General features: G+C 45.6%; 1 protein-coding gene and 1 pseudogene across 2 annotated transcripts in view; one reads left to right on the forward strand and one right to left on the reverse strand.

Moving 5' to 3' along the window:
- Window positions 1-19,448, reverse strand: part of LOC124712604 — a 498,348-nt gene that overhangs the window by 374,892 nt on the left and 104,008 nt on the right. The gene's annotated exons all lie outside the window — the stretch shown is intronic.
- Window positions 9,735-9,852, forward strand: LOC124727619 (annotated as a pseudogene).

Here is a 19,448-nt window from a genome sequence, read left to right on the forward strand (position 1 = left end):
AGCTGCAGTCACCGCCAAATCGGCACGCCGGCTGACACCGCCTGAATGGAGCGTCCGATACTGACCCTCGCGGCGCGGAGGTTAAAACACTGTCGTCGCCTTCGAAGGGAGCCTCCTCTCGGCGATACCCGTTAATCCCCCCTGCCGTGACTGTTGCGTCGGCTTTCTCGACAACGTCGCGACTGACTCCTCGTCTAAGTGGGCTGATGCTTCCTTCCTAATTAATCTGTCACCGGAGATGAAATACGAGGGGCGTTTAACAAATGATGCCGCACATATTTCTCCTTGGCCAACTCGGCTCAAAAAAATGCGATATTCATTATGGGACACCGTTGAATATTTCCGCTTCTACACTGAAGTTTCATGAAACTCCGACAGGTGCCGGGTCTTTAAGTATCCTTCAAAATGGCATCTGTAACGGAGGCGCATGTCATTTCTTTTGGCGAAAATCCAGACCGTAGCAGATATTCATAGGCGCTTGCATAATGGCTGTGAAGACCTGGCAGTGAAAAACGCACAGTGACTCGTTGGACGAGGCATCTGTCATCGTCGCAACAAGGTCTCGCAAACCTCATCGAACTACCGCGTGCCGACCAGCCGTACAAATCTATGACTCCTGCAACGTTGGAACATGTGGACAGTTTCATTCAGGGTGATCGACGGAACACAATCAAACACCTCCCTACTCTACTGGACGTCTCTGTCGGTAGTGCTGACAGCTCACAAAGCTTCATTGACTGTGCTTTCTCATCGACCCTACAGCCCGGATCTCGCACTTTCTGACTTCTCTTTGGCGCAGTCAGGGATGCATTCTGCGGGAAGCAGTACGTGAATCATGGAGAGGTTATTGATGCAGCAAGGTGTTGGATCCAACATCCACCAGTAGAGTGGTACCATGCGGGCATACAGGCCGTCCCAGTAAGGCAGGGTAATGCCGTCACGTGGAACGGAGATTATGTTGAAAAACAGGGTTTCGTAGCCAGAAGAATGGTAAATAATATGGTTTATTGGAATACTGAATAAACCCGACCCGCTTTCAGAACAAATGTTTTGCGTTACTTCTTGAATGCCCCTCGAACATTTAATCTTGACAGGGTGGAAGCTTTGACAGTCATCTGTGGTAACTCACAGCTGCGCGCCACTACAGTTCCTTCTGCTGGATATAAGGTTATTACATCGTTGGCCATTAAAATACCGACACCATAAAGGAATCATGTGGCAACCGTTAAATCGTAACGAAGTATGCGACATGCTTGGATATGGGAATGGTTAGCATTACAGTGCAATTGCATAAAGTAGATACGAGTAACACTATCTACAATCGGTATACAAAGGAAGATTAATCAGCAGGTTTCTAATTCAGAAGTCGGATTTGAATGTTGTTTGTGACAGATCGTGTTATGTCTCTTGTCCGAAGAACAAACGTCTACCATGTCGTGTCGAAATTAGACACGGTAGTAGAATATTGATACCGCGGTTTATCGTTCCGTGATATTACTGCTCGCGTTGGTCGGGATTCCATGACTGTTATTCCAATTCGTATCGATGGGTTCAGAAAGGCTATACTCACTGCCATGCAGGACCTTAACGGCCACACGTGACTAGCGCCCGAGGGGACAAACGTATTGTTCCACCTGCTGTGCAGGGTCGTACAAATACGTCACGTACCTTGAGCCAGGATCTGGGTTCGTTTGCAGCAAGGACAATGCGAAGTCGGCTGGATCACCTCCGATTGTTGGGATGGTCAATATTGTTTGTTGCATGTTCATCTGACGCGAACGCAGAGAGAAGCACGCCGACAGTCGACCGCTCTACAACACTGGACAGATGAGTAGCAGTATGTTTCGTTCTTTTTTTTTTTTTTTTTAGTTGAGTCCTAGTTCTGCGTACAACATCGCAACAGGCATGTATGTGGAACCTGCGTGGGGAACGAACGTTCCCAGATTGCATTTGTCATCTCCATACAGACTCAGCACTTGCCATGGTGGTACCTGATACACAATATTACATCTGTTTCGTATAGCCAGTGATTTGGACAGCAGTCGTTCCATTCTGACATGTTAAAGTTGGCGCTTGTGCTCTAGCTGGAGGTCTCTGTGACGTTTTTCAACAAGTTAACGCAAGAGCGGATGTTGCCCACGCTGTCTTAACCTGTCTGAATACAGAGGTTGCTCAGTTGTTGCTGTGCTCAACACGTTCTCCATATCTCTCAGCCACTGAAAATATGTGGTCACCGAGAGGTGCACGCCACCACTGACCTGCCATTACCATTGATCACACAGTGATGTTTGGGGGACTCGGCTGTTCGATACAGGATGCCAAAATAAACAACCTTCAGCCGTGTAGTTTCCAAACTTATTTTATTTGGCTACCAATTCCAGCGATTTATTACGCCCCTGACTCACGTGCAGGAAGATTTCACCTCAGTTCTGGTCAAAACAGAAGCTAGCAATGCTGGTATTAGTAGACTTCTGCTTGCTATAGGGATGATCACTGCACGAATGTCGAAATTGCATATATAAGTAGTCGCAGTATAGAAAATCGATTAAAATCATTTAACAGAGGGAAGTCATTTGGATCTGGTGAGATATCTGGTAATATTGCACTATTTCTGTCAATTAGAATATTAATAATTTTACCAATTTTACAACAAAACACCATTCCGAGGTATTCAATTCCACCCTATTACTCAAATCCCATTTTGAATCACAGTAGTTGTTGTATGTTTGCTAAAATGAATTGGTAAACTCAAATGGTTCAAATGGCTCTGAGCACTATGGGACGTAACATTTGAGGTCATCAGTCCCCAGACTTAGAACTACTTAAATCTAACTAACCTAAAGACATCACATACATCCATGCCCGAGGCAGGATTCGAACCTGCGACCGTAGCAGCAGCGCGGTTCTGGACTGAAGCGCCTAGAACCGCTCGGCCACAGCGGCCGGCAATTGGTAAACGACCAACTGCAGTATTATACAGACTGCGCGAAGGAAACTGGTTAGTTCGCTGGAGCAATTAAAAATACGAAGCTTTCGGCAAAAAAGCTGAGGTCATTGTCTTTTCCAAGAAAAGCCGTCGGAAAGATGTACATAATTATTGGCCTATACCGCTGACATCGGTCTGCTGAGGAATTGTAGAACAAATTTTCTGCTCAATTATAATGACGTTTTCGGAAAAAGAAAATCTTCTCTACAGGAGCCTATATCCTTTTCTCAAACAGAGATGATACGAAACTAAGCTCGCTCTATTCGTGCACGATATCCAGAAAACCATAGGGAGCGGCGTTCCTTGACTTTTGGAAGGCCTTCCACACAGTTTCGCAGATGATTTGATCGAGTGCGTAACGGCACAACGTCCGTGAGATTGTTCGTTTACGATGCTGTTGTCTTCAGCAAAGTTCCAACGTGAAAAAACCGGTAGCAAAATACAGGAACACCTGCAGAGCATCGACAGCTGATGCAGAGACTTGCAACTGATCCTAAATGTATTACTTGTAAATATGCGGAAAGGTCATTTTCTGTTCGATTATACTGTAGACGATAAATTACTGATAACTGTAACAACTGGAAACAGAAACAATCGTAAACTGTCTGGGAACAACCATCCTGAGTGACCTGAAACGTTTGCCTCGCGACTTTCTAGCGTCGGTCGGCAAGACACTTGGAGAATGTCTGTTTCCCGAGCCACCTCACTCAACACTGATACTGAAAGGGAGACATTCCGCCGGTTGTGAAATGAACCCCTTTGAGGATGGCGCATGCCAGAGATACCGGGGTATATTCTCTGCACCGAGTGTGGGAGGAATACATTTCGGTTCACCCCCTCCCCTCCCCCGCCCACCTCCTCCCTGTCCTGAGCCAGCCGTGGGTTAACCCCGAGGTTAGTGTAAAGCCGAAAGCGGGCATCTAGTTACGAGAACAAAACTCCTTTTATAGCGAGTAATAAGAACTGCGCCCTCATTAACAAGAACTGTACACACAGGAGACGCAACTAAAATACAGTCGGAAGATGGGATGAGGAAAGTCATACTTAATGATCGCTAGCATTTGTTTCTCCTATTTTTTATTACCTTGCTCACTCTTTTCCTATTCAGAGAGGTGGGAATTCCTCAAGGAACAGAGGTAGAGATCGGTCTGAGTGAAACGAGCCAGCCAAAAACTGGCGGAATCGCTTCAATTGGCCGCCAGTCTGGTAGCCTTCCAGGTAGGATTAATACAAGAAATACATAAGAGTCACGTTTATTAAGTAAGTGAGTGAGCGTTACAGAAATTTTCACCGAACTTCACTGGTAGACACGTAAAGGGAGGCGTAATGCAGCTCTTAGATGTTTACTGTTTAAATTACTGGAACCTGTGTTCCAAAAACAGTGTGGCTCCACTTTACTTCTTCGTACATAAATCTCGTAAAATGACGATGGTAGGATAGTCAGAGACATTACAGCTCGTATGGAAGGAAAAAAGCCGGCCGAAGTGGCCGTGCGGTTAAAGGCGCTGCAGTCTGGAACCGCAAGACCGCTACGTCGCAGGTTCGAATCCTGCCTCGGGCATGGATGTTTGTGATGTCCTTAGGTTAGTTAGGTTTAACTAGTTCTAAGTTCTAGGGGACTAATGACCTCAGCAGTTGAGTCCCATAGTGCTCAGAGCCATTTTTTGAAGGAATAAAATGTGCTATAGGCTTTCTGAGGATGACTAGAGAAAGAATGATGGAAATTAACAATGAGGTGTATATTGGTTTTATCGACTGGGAGAAGGCATTCGATAGAGTTAACTGGAGTATACTATTGAGAATTTTAAAAGATGTCAGAGTAGAATGAAAAGCTAGAAAATTTGCGAAGGAGATGTAGGGTATGAGGAGACGAAATAGATGAGCACTGGAAGTGTGTAAGGCAAAGATTCTCACTGTCACCAAACCGATCAACATACATGGCGAAGAACTCATTGGACATAGAGGAGAAAGGATAAAGACTATGAAATACGCAGATGATCAAACAGTGCTAGGGGAATCAGAAGAGGAGTAACACCAGATATAGAAAAGTATTACAAAAAGGGGTGAGGAGTATGTTGTGAAGATAAATACAGGAAAGAGAAAAGCGATGAGAATAAGCAAGAAGGAAGTGCCACTTAACATTTTCTTAAATGGAAAAAAGACAGAACAAGTAAAATCCTTTCTGCCCCTGGGAAATTTAATGACATGGAATGCAAGCTGTACAGAAGAAATAACAAGGAGAGTATATGGGAAAAAGAGCGTTTGAAAAGGTGAGGCAGTTAAGAACAGCTATAGAAATTCCAATGGAGCGATGTGCTAGATGTTATGTTTGGAGAGTAGTGTTGTACAGCAGTGAATCGTGGACAGTTAAAAAGAAAGAAGGAAAATATTTAGAAAGTATTGAAATGTGGATATGGAGAGGACTGCTTAAAGTGAAGTGGACTGACAGACTGATAATGTAGAAGTAACGAACAAAGTAGGGGAAGTAAGTAAGTGTCGTGTGACTAGAGCCTCCCGTCGGGAAGACCGTTCGCCAGGTGCAAGTTTTTCGATTTGACGCCACTTCGGCGACTTGCACGTCGATGGGGATGAAATGATGATGATTAGGACAACACAACAGAACATCTCCGACCCAGCCGGGAATCGAATCCGAGCCCTGAGGATTGACATTCTGTCGCGCTGATCACTCAGTAACCTGGGGGCGGACAAAGTAGGGGAAGAAAGATTACTGAAAGTGATCAGCAAGAGGAAAAAATGTTGCCTAGGACATGTACTGTGTAGGAATTCTCCGCAACAAAGAATTATAGAGGGAAAAATGGACGGTATAAGAGGAGGAGATGAGAAGACGACTGAAATGATGGACGATATTAGAAGAGGACGAATACTGTAATACTTCTGGCTTATTCAGCCATCATACTAGGCTCCAGGAAGCTATTCCCAGGGCAGTGGAGATGCAAGAAGCATAGAGATGACGCAATGTGGGATGAGGTACCGGTGACAGATGTTAGATTCGGTACCATTCCCGTGAGAAAGACCGCCTGCATGATGCTGCTGCTCTGTGATTGGCTGCTGTGTTCGGCGGTAGTGCGCCAAAACGCTAAACTTTAGTTGCTATTATTAATTAAACCTCTCATTCAAATTACTTCATTTTTTAAATAAACATCTCTCAACAGCCAGCTATCAATCAGTCATTTCAAAATTATTAAAATCAAAGTATTACCAAAACCAAAGACTGACGATATTACTGCCGATGCACTTCGGTGGCGTTCGGGTCACGCCTTGCTGGCATGGCGAGCGAAGTGTCTCGGGCAGTCCGGATCCCCAGTTCTGACCGTTCCAGTAGACAGACATGTTGTCTGTTACAGCAGTATTTGTTTCATGCAATTTTATTTACTACAGTTCCGACCGTCGCTAGGTGCAGACATGTTGTCTGTAATAGTAATATTTGATTCATGTAATTTTATTCTCCAGTTCTGATGGTTTCAGTAGACAGACATGTTGTCTGTGGCAGGATGTATTTCGTGTTATTTTAGCCAGATATAATGACTGTGGAAAGATATGTTCAATACGTTGTGACCAAGAATAGTTTCTCGAGTCTATATCAATAAAAACGCGAGTGGCATCCCAAATGAGTTATAGTTTATTCGTAGCAGCAGTTCCTTGCGAAGTTAATTTCAGCCTCAAGAAAAAGAATCCACGACCTGCGTGCTGTTTTCTGCGCTAAGGACATCATCATCATGAAGACAGCAGGTTAGTGAAGTGTACAAGAACTGATGTATTCCACACAGGGCAGTGGAAACAACTAGGCACCTCAAGTGTACTGCATGCACAGTACAAATGTGCTCAGAGGCACGTCATCTGCAGTAATGCAGAGGTGGTAAAGGAGGATGAAAGTATTAACACTATCTCAGTTTTATTCCTTTTTCTTGCCGTAATATACAAAGAGATGAAGGAAGACGACACGGTGGAGAGCCTCCCGTTGAAACCTGTCATAAGACACATACACTAAAGAAATAAGGAGATAGCGGCTTGCCGATAGCCGTTTCTTCCACGGAAAAGGAAAAGAAGAACACGATTGTGGTAAGGTGGTTTGCGATGTAAACGTAAAAGCAGACGTAAGGTGCAGGGGTAGTGCGTAGCCCTGGAAGTGAGTGAAGAAATGATGGGAGAGAAGGAGTGTGTGAGGAAGTGATGGGAGAGAAAGAGTGTGTGAGGAAGTGGTGGGAGAGGAGCGCGGGCCGCGACCGCGTGACCTCTGGCGCAGCGACTTCCCGCCGTCGCTCCAGCGGAAGCCGGCGCGGCGCACGCTGCTGGACACACGCCACCACACGCCGCGACACGACACGCAGCGCACCGCTAGCCGGCGCGCGCAAGCCGCCAACGCTACCCGCACTCAGACGCCAGGAAGGCCTTTTCTCTGAGACCGAAGCTGCCTGCTCCCACACTTCGTAACACCACATATCGCGAATCTTCCGAACCGGCCAAACGCCGAGACAACCGCGTGCGCGGCCGCTCGAGGCCGAATGCAGAGAAAGGGTTGAATAACAATGAATAAGTAATCAATCACGTGACAAATTCAAGACCCTTCGGTATCCACAATTTCCCTTTAAAATTTATCTCGAGTAATTTGAAAATTCAGTCGCGATTTAAACCTTTAAGGGGGTAGGACGTCAAACGGGCCGTCTTGGAGCAGAAGAGACGCCACAGGACATCTTAATTTCCACTGTCTATACTTTTACGAATAAATTCATAAAACTTTGTCAGCATTACCAGGAAGGATTCAGGATTCACAATCATAGCAGTGGAAGTTCAAAAAAATTACAAACAAATTTTTTTTTACATGTGAAAGTTCATTTTTTCACTTCTATTGGCTGCGTTTGTTGCTATAGGACACGTTTCTTCATACGTAAGAGAGATTCTTCGATAAATTTTGCACAGCATACAAACCATACTTACAGGTGTATGAAACTCTAGAAATTATTTAATTTATGAAAAAATGAATGTGCTGTTACATTTTAAACTTCATACTTAGAAAAAACTCAAATTTTATAGTTAATTATCTCAATTTTTACCACACTTTTTAATAGAGTTGGAAAATTGTAGAGTTTCATGCACCTGTAAGTATGGTTTGTATGCTGTGCAAAATTCATCGAAGAATCTCCCTTGCTTATGAAGAAAAGTGTACCTATAGCAACAAATGCAGCCAATGGTAAGTGAACAAGAGGTGACATACAAATGTAAAAAAGAAAAAATTATTTTCTTATATTTTTGAACTTCCACCACTATAAGGGTAAATCCTGACTCGTTTCTGGTCATTCTGACAAAGTTTTATGAATTTATTTTTAAAAGTATAGACAATGGAAATTGAAAATTCCTGTGGTGTCTCTCCTGCTCCAAGTCGTCCCGTTTGACGTCCTACCCCCCTTAACAAAATTCCCAGAGAAAAGAAACTTCATGTTAAATATTTCTAACATGCATAGAACCGAAATATGGAAACAAATTTTGGCTGCTGTCGTTCTGAGAGGAGTCAATAAGTTACTCAAAACGGTGACAGTATAAGAAACTTGGCCAGTGTAGGAAACCTCTATCAGAAAAAGGGGATGTGGCCATCTACTATGCCTCAGCAGGCAGCATCGGCCCCTTGACATCCCACGTAGTTGGCAATGGCTCTTTTTCTTAACTATCGGAGTGCGACACTAGTCAGCTCGTAACAGGACTGGTCATCGAATCCGGCCCAATCAGTTTAAGCTCGGTTTAGCTATTCATTATTTTATACAGAAAACAATAACGCCACTCCAGTACTACGCGACAAACCAGTGGCGCCAGTCATGTGCTAACATTCACCAAAATTTTCTCCTCTGTCACCTTCATCTGTTTCTCATAGAGTAACATTCTGTCTCAGATTAGATCGCAGCCCTTTGTATTTAGATATGATTCAATACACGTTACTTGAGTCGTTCGTCGCCGTGTAACATCAGTGAACACTGCCCTCGGCTTAATATTCTATTTTGCCGGCCGGAGTCGCAGTGCAGTTCTAGGCGCTACAGTCTAGAACCGAGCGACCGCCTCGGGCATGGATGTGTGTGATGTCCTTAGGTTAGTTAAGTTTAATTAGTTCTAAGTTCTAGCCGACTGATGACCTCAGAAGTTAAGTCGCATAGTGCTCAGAGCCATTTGAACCAATATTCCATTTTCCTCACCCCTGATTTATTATTGGTGTTTGCCAGTATCCAAACAAATCAGGAGCTCCCTTCAAGTACCAACGTTGCTGAAGCCTTACAAAGCTGATAATGAATAGGAAATCAATTTTAAATACTGGCGGCCAGTTAACATATACCGCACCCGAAATCTGGGGCACGCTTATTCTAGTGCAACAACTGTGCAAGACAGCAGAGTCAGGTAGTGCAACTGCCTTCGAACAGAAAATCTGTTTCAATTTAAGCGATAAACCACCTTAGGGACTTCTCGGGAATTTGGCAACAAGATACGACTCCATAGAACCTAGGAACTTTATGATCATTAACGCAGCAGTTATGTAAAATTAGTGTTTCTTTCCCTGAATAGATTTCAACCCGAGGTTCACGTAAAGGTACTAATCACGATAAAAAGTTGCAAAATATCACTGTAAGTTACAATAAACAAGTCGTGGATACGAAACTTCCTCGCAGGTTGAAGCTCTGTGCCGGACCGGGTTTGAGTGCCGGTTATTCTGGAAACCCTGCATATTTTATCGTTTCGTAATTTTCTAGGCAACGGCCTTGCCGTAGTGGATACACCGGTTCTCGTCAGTTCACCAAAGTTAAGCGCTGTCGGGCGTGGCTGGCACTTGGATGGGTGACCATCTGGGCCGCCATGCGCTGTTGCCATTTTTAGGGGTGCACTCAGCCTCGTGATGCCAATTGTGGAGCTACTCGACCGAATAGTAGCGGCTCCGGTCAAAGAAAACCATCATAACGACTGGGAGAGCGGTGTGCTGACCTCACGCCCTCCTACCCGCGTCTTCAGCTGAGGATGATACAGCGGTCGGATGGTCCCGATGGGCCACTTGTGGACTGAAGACGGAGTGTTTTTTTTAAGTAATTTTCTGAGACTGAATAATAGATACATAAACAAACTTTGTTCACGGTCTGAGGAAGTCAATATACACTCTGAGACGGAAAAATGACGCACCACAGAAGTATTATCCGATGAAGCGGAAATCGATAGATGTGATGCTCCAAACGTTCTCAATTGCGGTGAGATCCGGCGCCCTTGCTGGCCAAGGCAAGGTTTGGCAAGCACGAAGACAAGCAGTAGAAAAAGTCACTCACCGTGTGCGGGCGGGCATTATCTTGCTGAAACGTAAGCCCACAACGGCTTGCCCTGAAAGGCAACAAAACGGGCCGTAGAATATCCTCGGCGTACCGCTATGCTGTAAGGCTGCCGTGTCGTCGATCTGCAATCTGACCGGCAGAGTGAAACTGTCTTCAGTGAAGACTCCCGCTTCGAACTGAGGTGACCAGCGAAGACGTATCTGGAGATGCCCCGGCAGTGGTGGGGTACCAGCCTGATTGTCGCCCTCCGTGTGGCGCCACAACCAGGAGCGATGATCTGGGGTGCCACTTCATTTTATAACAGGACCCCTTTGGTTACAGCACAGCAGTACGTCGACGAGATTCTATGCCCCGTTTTAGTGCCTTTCGTGGCAAGCCATATTAGGCTTACATTTCAGCAAGATAATGGCTTCCCGCACACGGTCAGTGTTTCTACTCCTTGTCTTCGTGCTTGTCAAATCCTACCCTGGCCAGCAAGGTTGCCAGATCTCTTCCCAACCGAGATCCTATGGAGCATTATGGGCAGGGCTCTCCAACCAACTTTGCAGTTTGACGATCTAGCGCGCCAGTTGGATATAATTTGGCACGATATCCCTCAGGAGGACGTCCATCAACTATACCAATCAATACCAGGTTGAATAAATGCCAAGGGTGGACCAACGGCTTATTGACTTGCCCAATTTGTGAAGCTTTTTCTCTTGATTAAATTTCCCAGTTTTTATGAAATTATAATCATTTGTTTGTCGGTCATGTATACCGCATCTACCGACTTCCGTCCCATTCGAATAATTCTCTCTTGGTGCGTCGATTTTTTTTTGTCTTACAGTGTGCTAGCACCGATCAGAATCCAAATACTGATCTCACTTCCCACGCCCGGGTTCCCGGGTTCGATTCCCGGCGGGGTCAGGGATTTTCTCTGCCTCGTGATGACTGGGTGTTGTGTGATGTCCTTAGGTTGGTTAGGTTTAAGTAGTTCTAAGTTCTAGGGGACTGATGACCATAGATGTTAAGTCCAATAGTGCTCAGAGCCATTTGAACCATTTGAACCAAATACTGAAATTTATCAAAGCTATAACGTGAACTGTAATATCTGTTGTGCGCCGCAACTACATCCCACATTTCAGAGACCACAGTCCTTAGTGCACTTTCGGGGCATCTAGGGAATCAAGGGCATTTTTCCGTTTGTAATTAACTTCAGTGATGAAAAAGCTTCAGGTGTTCTGATATATTTCAAGTGCTTTTATCTCCAAACGACTCTCATAGACAATATATTTCACTGCATAAATCTCATGGCTCATAAATGATGCTGAGGATGGCTTTGGAAATTATTAGATCTTTTGTAGCCATTTTCACTAACAATTTTTTTCAATATAAAAGCCATTAATGTACAACTATTTCAATTAATGTCGTAACAGAAGTAACAATATGAAAAAAGCTATTTCTCACCATTTCTTTTTCCCATGCGGGGAGGGAGGGAGGGAGATATTCACAGGAATCTCCTGGGTGAGAGAAGACAACTGCGCGAAAGCATGGCGTATAGAAGTCGGACACACATAGTGGATAGACTGTCTGTATAGGTTTGTAATGCGCGTTACAGTTACTCATTATGGGAACCGTTTGTTACGCGACAAGTGTGAGTACGTGCATGAAATTCATTGACACTAATTGTCCGCGAAGGCGCGACAGCAGCTTGCTCTCCGGAATTTTTCAGTGGGTTGCCTATCTGCAGGCGCGAACTAATTCGATGCGATACTACGGAGCAGATGGTTAACAGTGAAACTTGATGATGACACAAACTACAGGTGCAACCTGTAATTATAAGAACTGGACATATAAGAAATTTTTTCCATGTTTGTAAATGACTTTAAATGATTTAACAATGTAAAGATCCTTCTCCGATACATCTAAATCGCCTGGTATAAAGACCTTCGTGACTACCATTGTTCTCTTTGTTAAGACGACAGCAGAGTTGCAACGACGAAAGCAATTGTTCCAACCTTCTAACAAGAGGCAAAGAAATATTACTAGCAGATTCTTCTTTCACGTTCTTATTATCTGAAATGACGAGGAAAACCAACAAACAAATAGAAGCGATTCTTTCTTAGGTACGAGTCAGGGGACTTGATCTCACTGCCACCTGGAGATCGTCGTGATTGCATCCTCCACCGTTAGCCATAGCCATTTTGATGGACAAACAGCACATTCCTAATGAAATATCTAATCTTTCTTAAATATGGCATTTAGCCTCTTTATACACTTAATGCTAATACGAATCACAGCGCACGCACACACACACACACACACACACACACACACACACACATTCTCTGTATAATAACGAAGTTATTCACTGAAACATAACATTACTTATACGCCCGTCATTCAAGCTAAATAATGACAGATATAAGACATTTAAAGATCTCTTACGTGTTTGACCACCCACAGGGAAGTGTATATCATCGACTAAAAATACGTTATCAAAATTGTCAAGATCGTCGAAATTCTCAATTGAGAAAGAAGCATAGGCAATGTGCCTGCAGAAGTTATCATGATTATCGGACAAAGCGTCACAAACGTAGTCTTAATTCGTTAAGCCAATGCCGATGATATTGAAGAAAAGCACCTCTGTGTATCTTATAATTTCTGACCTCCACCTTTACTACCGACAAACTGATTCTCTTACCTGTGGTCCTCTTACTCCACATCCCTCTTCTGTAAAAGGCCTCTCACCTTATAAAAGCTGTCGGTCATAACTCCCAGTGTCAGCTCCACTGAATTTCACATCATCTCCGACAATGGATCATCTAACTACTTATCACATTTAATTAAAGTTATTTACGAATCAGTGCTGAACGTAATTACTGGATGTTCTCCAGCCAAATAAAACAAAACAACTTTTGTGAGATTGAATTTGAGTCATATGAAGGAGAAAAAGTCTTGCTATTAGGATTAGGGAGGGGGGAGGATATAATCTCCCAGTAAAGAGCCCTTGCGGCATCCAAACGTCTTGCGGTGTCAGTTACCTCCTGCTACAGGTCTTAGGAAATAGTCAGCTTTTCAGTGAGTGGAGGTTTGGCCCTGGATTATTATAGAATCATTGACCTACTAGGGTGATTTGAACCGCTCCGAGCAGCAGGTAGTCAGTACCCGTATCGTTCCTGGCACTTTCTACTCTTTTTTTTAAAACTACCTACACAAGAGGTAATGCACATTATAACGTGAGACGTACATCAAACATACAACGTGAACATTAATAAAACCGACGAACTGTAGGGACGGATTAAACTAAAACACTAATCTAAACTCCTCCCGCACAGACCATAAAGGCCCAGAGGTACCGGCTGACCGCCGTGTCATCCTCAAGCCCACAGGCGTCACTGGATGCGGATATGGAGGGGCATGTGGTCATCACGCCCCTCTCCCGGCCGTATGTCAGTTTCCGAGACCGGAGCCGCTACTTCTCAATCAAGTAGCTCCTCAGTCTGCCTCACAAGGTCTGAGTGCAGCCCGCTTGCCAACAGAGCTCGGCAGACCGGATGGTAGCCCATCGAAGTGCTAGCCCAGCCCGACAGCGCTTAACTTCGGTGATCTGACGGGAACCGGCTTTACCACTGGGGCAAGGCCGTTGGCAAAGGGACGGATTCCTGAATGTAAATGGAAGGAAAATGTCCTATAAACATTTTTCCGGAAATGGACGATGTGCGTGCAACGACAACAAATCGTTCACAGAAAACAGTACAGAGCTGCACTGCATCCACGTCACAACAGATGTTCAAAATGGTTCAAATGGCTCTGAGCACTATGAGACTTAACATCTTAGGTCATCAGTCCCCTAGAACTTAGAACTACTTAAACCTAACTAACCTAAGGTCATCACACACATCCATGCCCGAGGCAGGATTCGAACCTGCGACCGTAGCAGTCCCGCGGTTCCGGACCGCAGCGCCTAGAACCGCAAGACCACCGCGGCCGGCCAACAGATGTTCAAAGTGGCTTCCATGCAATTTCAGGTGATAGGAATAGTAGCGATTGTCATGCAGGATACACATAATCGTACTTTGGCGAACACCACGTTGCCGGGCCATTTTTCTGTGACCTGCAGAACCCCGTTTTCTTAATGTGGTGTACGCACCGTCTGCCACCTCCGTGTACGTTCGTCCTACTCAAAGGCCCCATGATCACACAGACGCCCAAAAAGGGCTTGAAATGTTGTGTGATGTGGATGCTGTCTGTGAACATACTTGTTTTGGTATAGTCATGCTGCCTCTCGACCGCTTCCGTCTGCTTGGCCGTACCCAAACACAATCTCGGCTTGTTCCCGACATCATTACCGGATCATTCAGCAGCTTGCAGTGCGCTACGTCAGTCACACAGCCTGCAACACACAAGGAAGACACAGCACGTGGTCAGAGGAACAGTCATTCATCAGCGCCATATACTGTGTCGACGACGCATTTCCGAATACGTGTCTTTTCCTCCATTTCCAGTCAGAAATACGTATTTGCAGTTTGTCGGTTTTGTTAATGTTCAATGTGTACATCAGCATCGCGTTATGACAAAAATCCAACGGCCAAGCCACAGTGGCAACACCGATTCCCGTCAGATCGCCGAAGTTAAGCGCTGCTGGGCTTGGCTAGCACTTGGATGGGTACCGTCCGGGTCTGCCGAGCACTGTTGCCAAGCGGGATGCACTGAACCCTTGTGATGTCGACTGAGGTGCTACTTGATTGATAAGTAGCGACTCCGGTCACGAAAACTGACAACGGAGAGCGGCGTACAGGCCACATGCTGCTCCATCCGCATCCAGTGATGCCCATCGGCAGAGGATGACACGGCAGTCGGTCGGTACCGTTGGACCTTCCGAGGCCTGTTCGAACGGAGTTATGACGAAAACTTTTATAAGTAACCGTACGCGCTATGTTTGGCTTAGCAAATAATTAGTAATAGTTCACGAATCACGAGCCGGCCGCTGTGGCTCAGTGGTTCTAGGCGCTTCACTCTGGAACGGCGCGACTGCTACGGTCGCAGGTTTGAATCCTGCCTCGGGCATGGATGTGTGTGATGTCCTTAGGTTAGTTAGGTTTAAGTAGTTCTAAGTTCTAGGGGACTGATGACCTCAGATGTTAAGTCCCATAGTGCTCACAGCCATCTGAACTATCACGATATCACGAGCTTTTGTTGCACTGGAGCTCTCCTAATGTTCTCAATATGTTAAAAAAATGGAGGCATGAAGGCCATGTCCTGGTTATTGGCCTAACTAGATAGAATACAGCCTCTCTTCGCTGCGGCACTAAGAGGGATAGAGTCACGGACTCATCGACCTGGTCGCCTTTTACGTCGGAACTCATTCGATAACAGGCTGACTACACGAAAATGGCTCTGAGCACTATGGGACTTAACATCTATGGTCATCAGTCCCCTAGAACTTAGAACTACTTAAACCTAACTAACCTAAGGACATCACACAACACCCAGTCATCACGAGGCAGAGAAAATCCCTGACCCCGCCGGGAATCGAACCCGGGAACCCGGGCGTGGGAAGCGAGAACGCTACCTCGCGACCACGAGCTGCGGACACCGCTGACTACACGTGGGACCGTCCTGGAGGGACTGGAACGAGGAAAACTCTTCGCACCTATCCTGGATGGATCCCAGAAGCTGCAGGGCCAAAATCTAGTCCTCTGATCACTAGGCCACTACGACAACATCTTGTTAATACCATTCCAAGTTTGGTGTATGCAGTGTCATGGTAGTACTAGGGAGAATGCGTGAAGCGTTCAGAGTTCGCTGTTGGCTGACAGCGAGAGTGAATTATGAGTTGGATGAAGATAAAGTTCTCAGGAGGCCCGGCTTCAATGAGCCCATCTGACAAGCTGGTTTTTGAGCCGTCTGAATGTTAATCAAAACGAATGTTATGTTCATGTTTCACCCGAATAGTTCAAATGGCTCTAAGCACTATGGGACTTAACATCTGAGGTCATCAGTCCCCTAGAACTTAGAACTACTTAAACCTACCTGACCTAAGGACGTCACACACATGCATGCCCGAGGCAGGATTCGAACCTGCGACCGTAGCAGTCGCGTGGTTCCCGACTGAAGCGCCTAGAACCGCTCGACCACGTTTCACCCGAAGTATAGTGTAAGAGACAAAAAAATACATGAGTACGAATTTGATATTACGGAAATTTTGAAGAAATTGTCATTGAATAAGTATAATGATGACTCCTCAGAGAATGGAATTGCGTTTACAGGCCCTCATCGAACAGGTTGGTGTTTTAGTTAAGATTCTGCATCTGTATTCGAGAGATATGCGGTATAAATCCCAGTTTGGTGTTCCTAATTTAGATTTTTTAACGGTTTCCCTAAATTACACGAGGTAAAAGCCTTTATGGTTCCTCCAGAAATACTGCGATCCCCACGCTTATCGATCAGATTTTGCACTCCGTCTGTTACCGCGCTGTTAACCAGACTTTAAGCACTGAGCGGCCTCCCTTTGCTTTCTACGGACAGCAGCCACACGCCTGACGGCGCACAGCTCGTTAACGTAATGGTACGACGGCTGCTGCTTACCTCGTCGCGATCTCGGCTGGGAGGCTTCGGCCCAGTTGCCTGTCGTCGTGTGGCCGGCAGAGGCAGCTTGTGGCCGCAGCCCGTGGCGCGCTCGCGAGTCGCCGGCCGCCGCTCGCTGCTCGCTATTCCTGGCATCGCCCCGTGACGTGACGGACGCGCCTGCAAACGGAACTCACGGAACCGTGTCCGCTGCTTTTCGCTCAACGGGACATACGTACGCAGCACCCTGGAAATGGGACACCTCGAGCAGATTGCTCGCCGCTGAAGCAGCTCTCCACGGTTGCGTTGCAATGTGGAGCACGGAAGCATCCCGCAAACGAAGACAGCGCTACATGTACATCCACATTTATACTCCGCAAGCCACCCAACGGTGTGTGGCGGAGGGCACTTTACGTGCCACTGTCATTACCTCCCTTTCCTGTTCCAGTCGCGTATGGTTCGCGGGAAGAACGACTGCCGGAAAGCCTCCGTGCGCGCTCAAATCTATCTAATTTTACATTCGTGATGTCCTCGGGAGGTATAAGTAGGAGGAAGCAATATATTCGATACCTCATCCAGAAACGCACCCTCTCGAAACCTGGACAGCAAGCTACACTGCAATGCAGAGCGCCTCTCTTGCAGAGTCTGCCACTTGAGTTTGCTAAACATCTCCGTAACGCTATCACGCTTACAAAAAAACTCGGTGACGGAACGCGCCGCTCTTATTTGGATCTTCTCTATCTCCTATGTCAACCCGACCTGGTACGGATCCCACACTGATGAGCAGTACTCAATTACAGGTCGAACGAGTGTTTTGTAAGCCACCTCCTTTGTTGATGGACTAAATTTTCTAAGGACTCTCCCAATGAATCTCAACCTGGCACCCGCCTTACCAACAATTAATTTTATATCATCATTCCACTTCAAATTGTTCAGCACGCATACTCCCAGATATTTTACAGAAGTAACTGCTGCCAGTGTTTGTTCCGCTACCGTATAATCATACAATAAAGGATCCTTCTTTCTATGTATTCGCAATACATTACATTTGTCTATGTTAAAGGTCAGTTGCCACTCCCTGCACCAAGTGCCTATCCGCTGCAGATCTTCCTGCATTTCGCTGCAATTTTCTAATGCTGCAACTTCTCTGTATACTACAGCATCATCCGCGAAAAGCCGCATGGAACTTCCGACACTATCTAGTAGCTCATTTATATATATTGTGAAAAGCAATTGTCCCGTAACACTCCCCTGTGGCACGCCAGAGGTTACTTCAACGTCTGTAGACGTCTCTCCATTGAGAACAACATGCTGTGTTCTGTTTGCTAAAAACTCTTCAATCCAGCCACACAGCTGGTCTGATATTCCGTAGCCTCTTACTTTGTTTATCAGGCGACAGTGCGAAACTGTATCGAATGCCTTCCGGAAGTCAAGGAAAATGGCATCTACCTGGGAGCCTGTATCTAATATTTTCTGGGTCTCACACAATCGCTACTTTGTCTCAGAAGTAACCAAAAGTAAGGAGTTCTGAATGCATGTTGCAAGACAACTCCCTCTAATACCAAAGGCCGAAAACTACAAGAGAAACTATAACAAATTTTTTGAAGTAACTTTAAGATAGAAGTCCGCCCCGATAGCTGACTGGTCAGTGCGGCGGTCTGTCACGCCAAGGGGCCCGGGTTCGATTCCCGGCTGGGTCGGAGATTTTCTCCGCTCAGGGAATGGGCGACGTGTTGTCCTCGTTATCATTACATCATCATCAGTGGTAGGCAACAGGAAACCACCACTGAAATCACTTCCCTAGACGCTCCTGCGGTGGACCTCGCAGACGAGTCGTAAGGCAGAAGTTTTTTTAAGATAGAAAATTGTGCTAAATCATGAATTAAGTATTTTTGAAAACAAAAAACCTTCTTTTTTCACTTTCAATACGAAAAAAACTTTCTTTTGACTAAGCCAAAGCCAAAGAGTTTTATTAATGTTTTCTTACTGCATATTTCTGTTTTACTTAACACTGTATTTTAACGCCAAGAAGTGGCCTTAAGCTTTGTTGTAACGTTTATAAGTCTCGATGTTAGAAAGCAAAAGAGAAATTCATCTTAGCTAGAAGACCCAAAGGAGACTTCCGAGACAATAATAAAACTCCGTACGAACAGGTCTCGGAAGGCCCAACGGTACCGATCGATCGCCGTGTCGTCTTCAGCCGACAGGCATCACTGGGTGCGGATATGGAGAGGCTTGTGGTCAGCACACGGCTTTCCCGGCCGTTGTCAGTTTTCATCAGCGGAGCCGCTACTTCTCAGTCAAGTAGCTCCTCAATTGGTCTCACAGGGGCTGACTGCACCTCGCCTGCCGATAGCGCTTGGCAGATCTACTGTACTACACGGTGTTTTATATGTTATTGTTGACTACTTAAAAAACAAAATGCTATCATCAAAATGTTTGGATTGTGGAACATGCGACCCCCAAGCACATTAAACGTGTCGTAAAATGTAATGTTCCGAAGCTACTTTACACTAGCTAAAACGTTTTTTTGTGCATTGTTCGCAATACAAATTGATAAGTCAGCAAGCACCTAACTGCGGCTAAAGCCGTCAGCACCC

Source organism: Schistocerca piceifrons, chromosome 1 (assembly GCF_021461385.2).
Source record: "Schistocerca piceifrons isolate TAMUIC-IGC-003096 chromosome 1, iqSchPice1.1, whole genome shotgun sequence".
Classification (NCBI taxonomy): Eukaryota; Metazoa; Arthropoda; class Insecta; order Orthoptera; family Acrididae; genus Schistocerca; species Schistocerca piceifrons.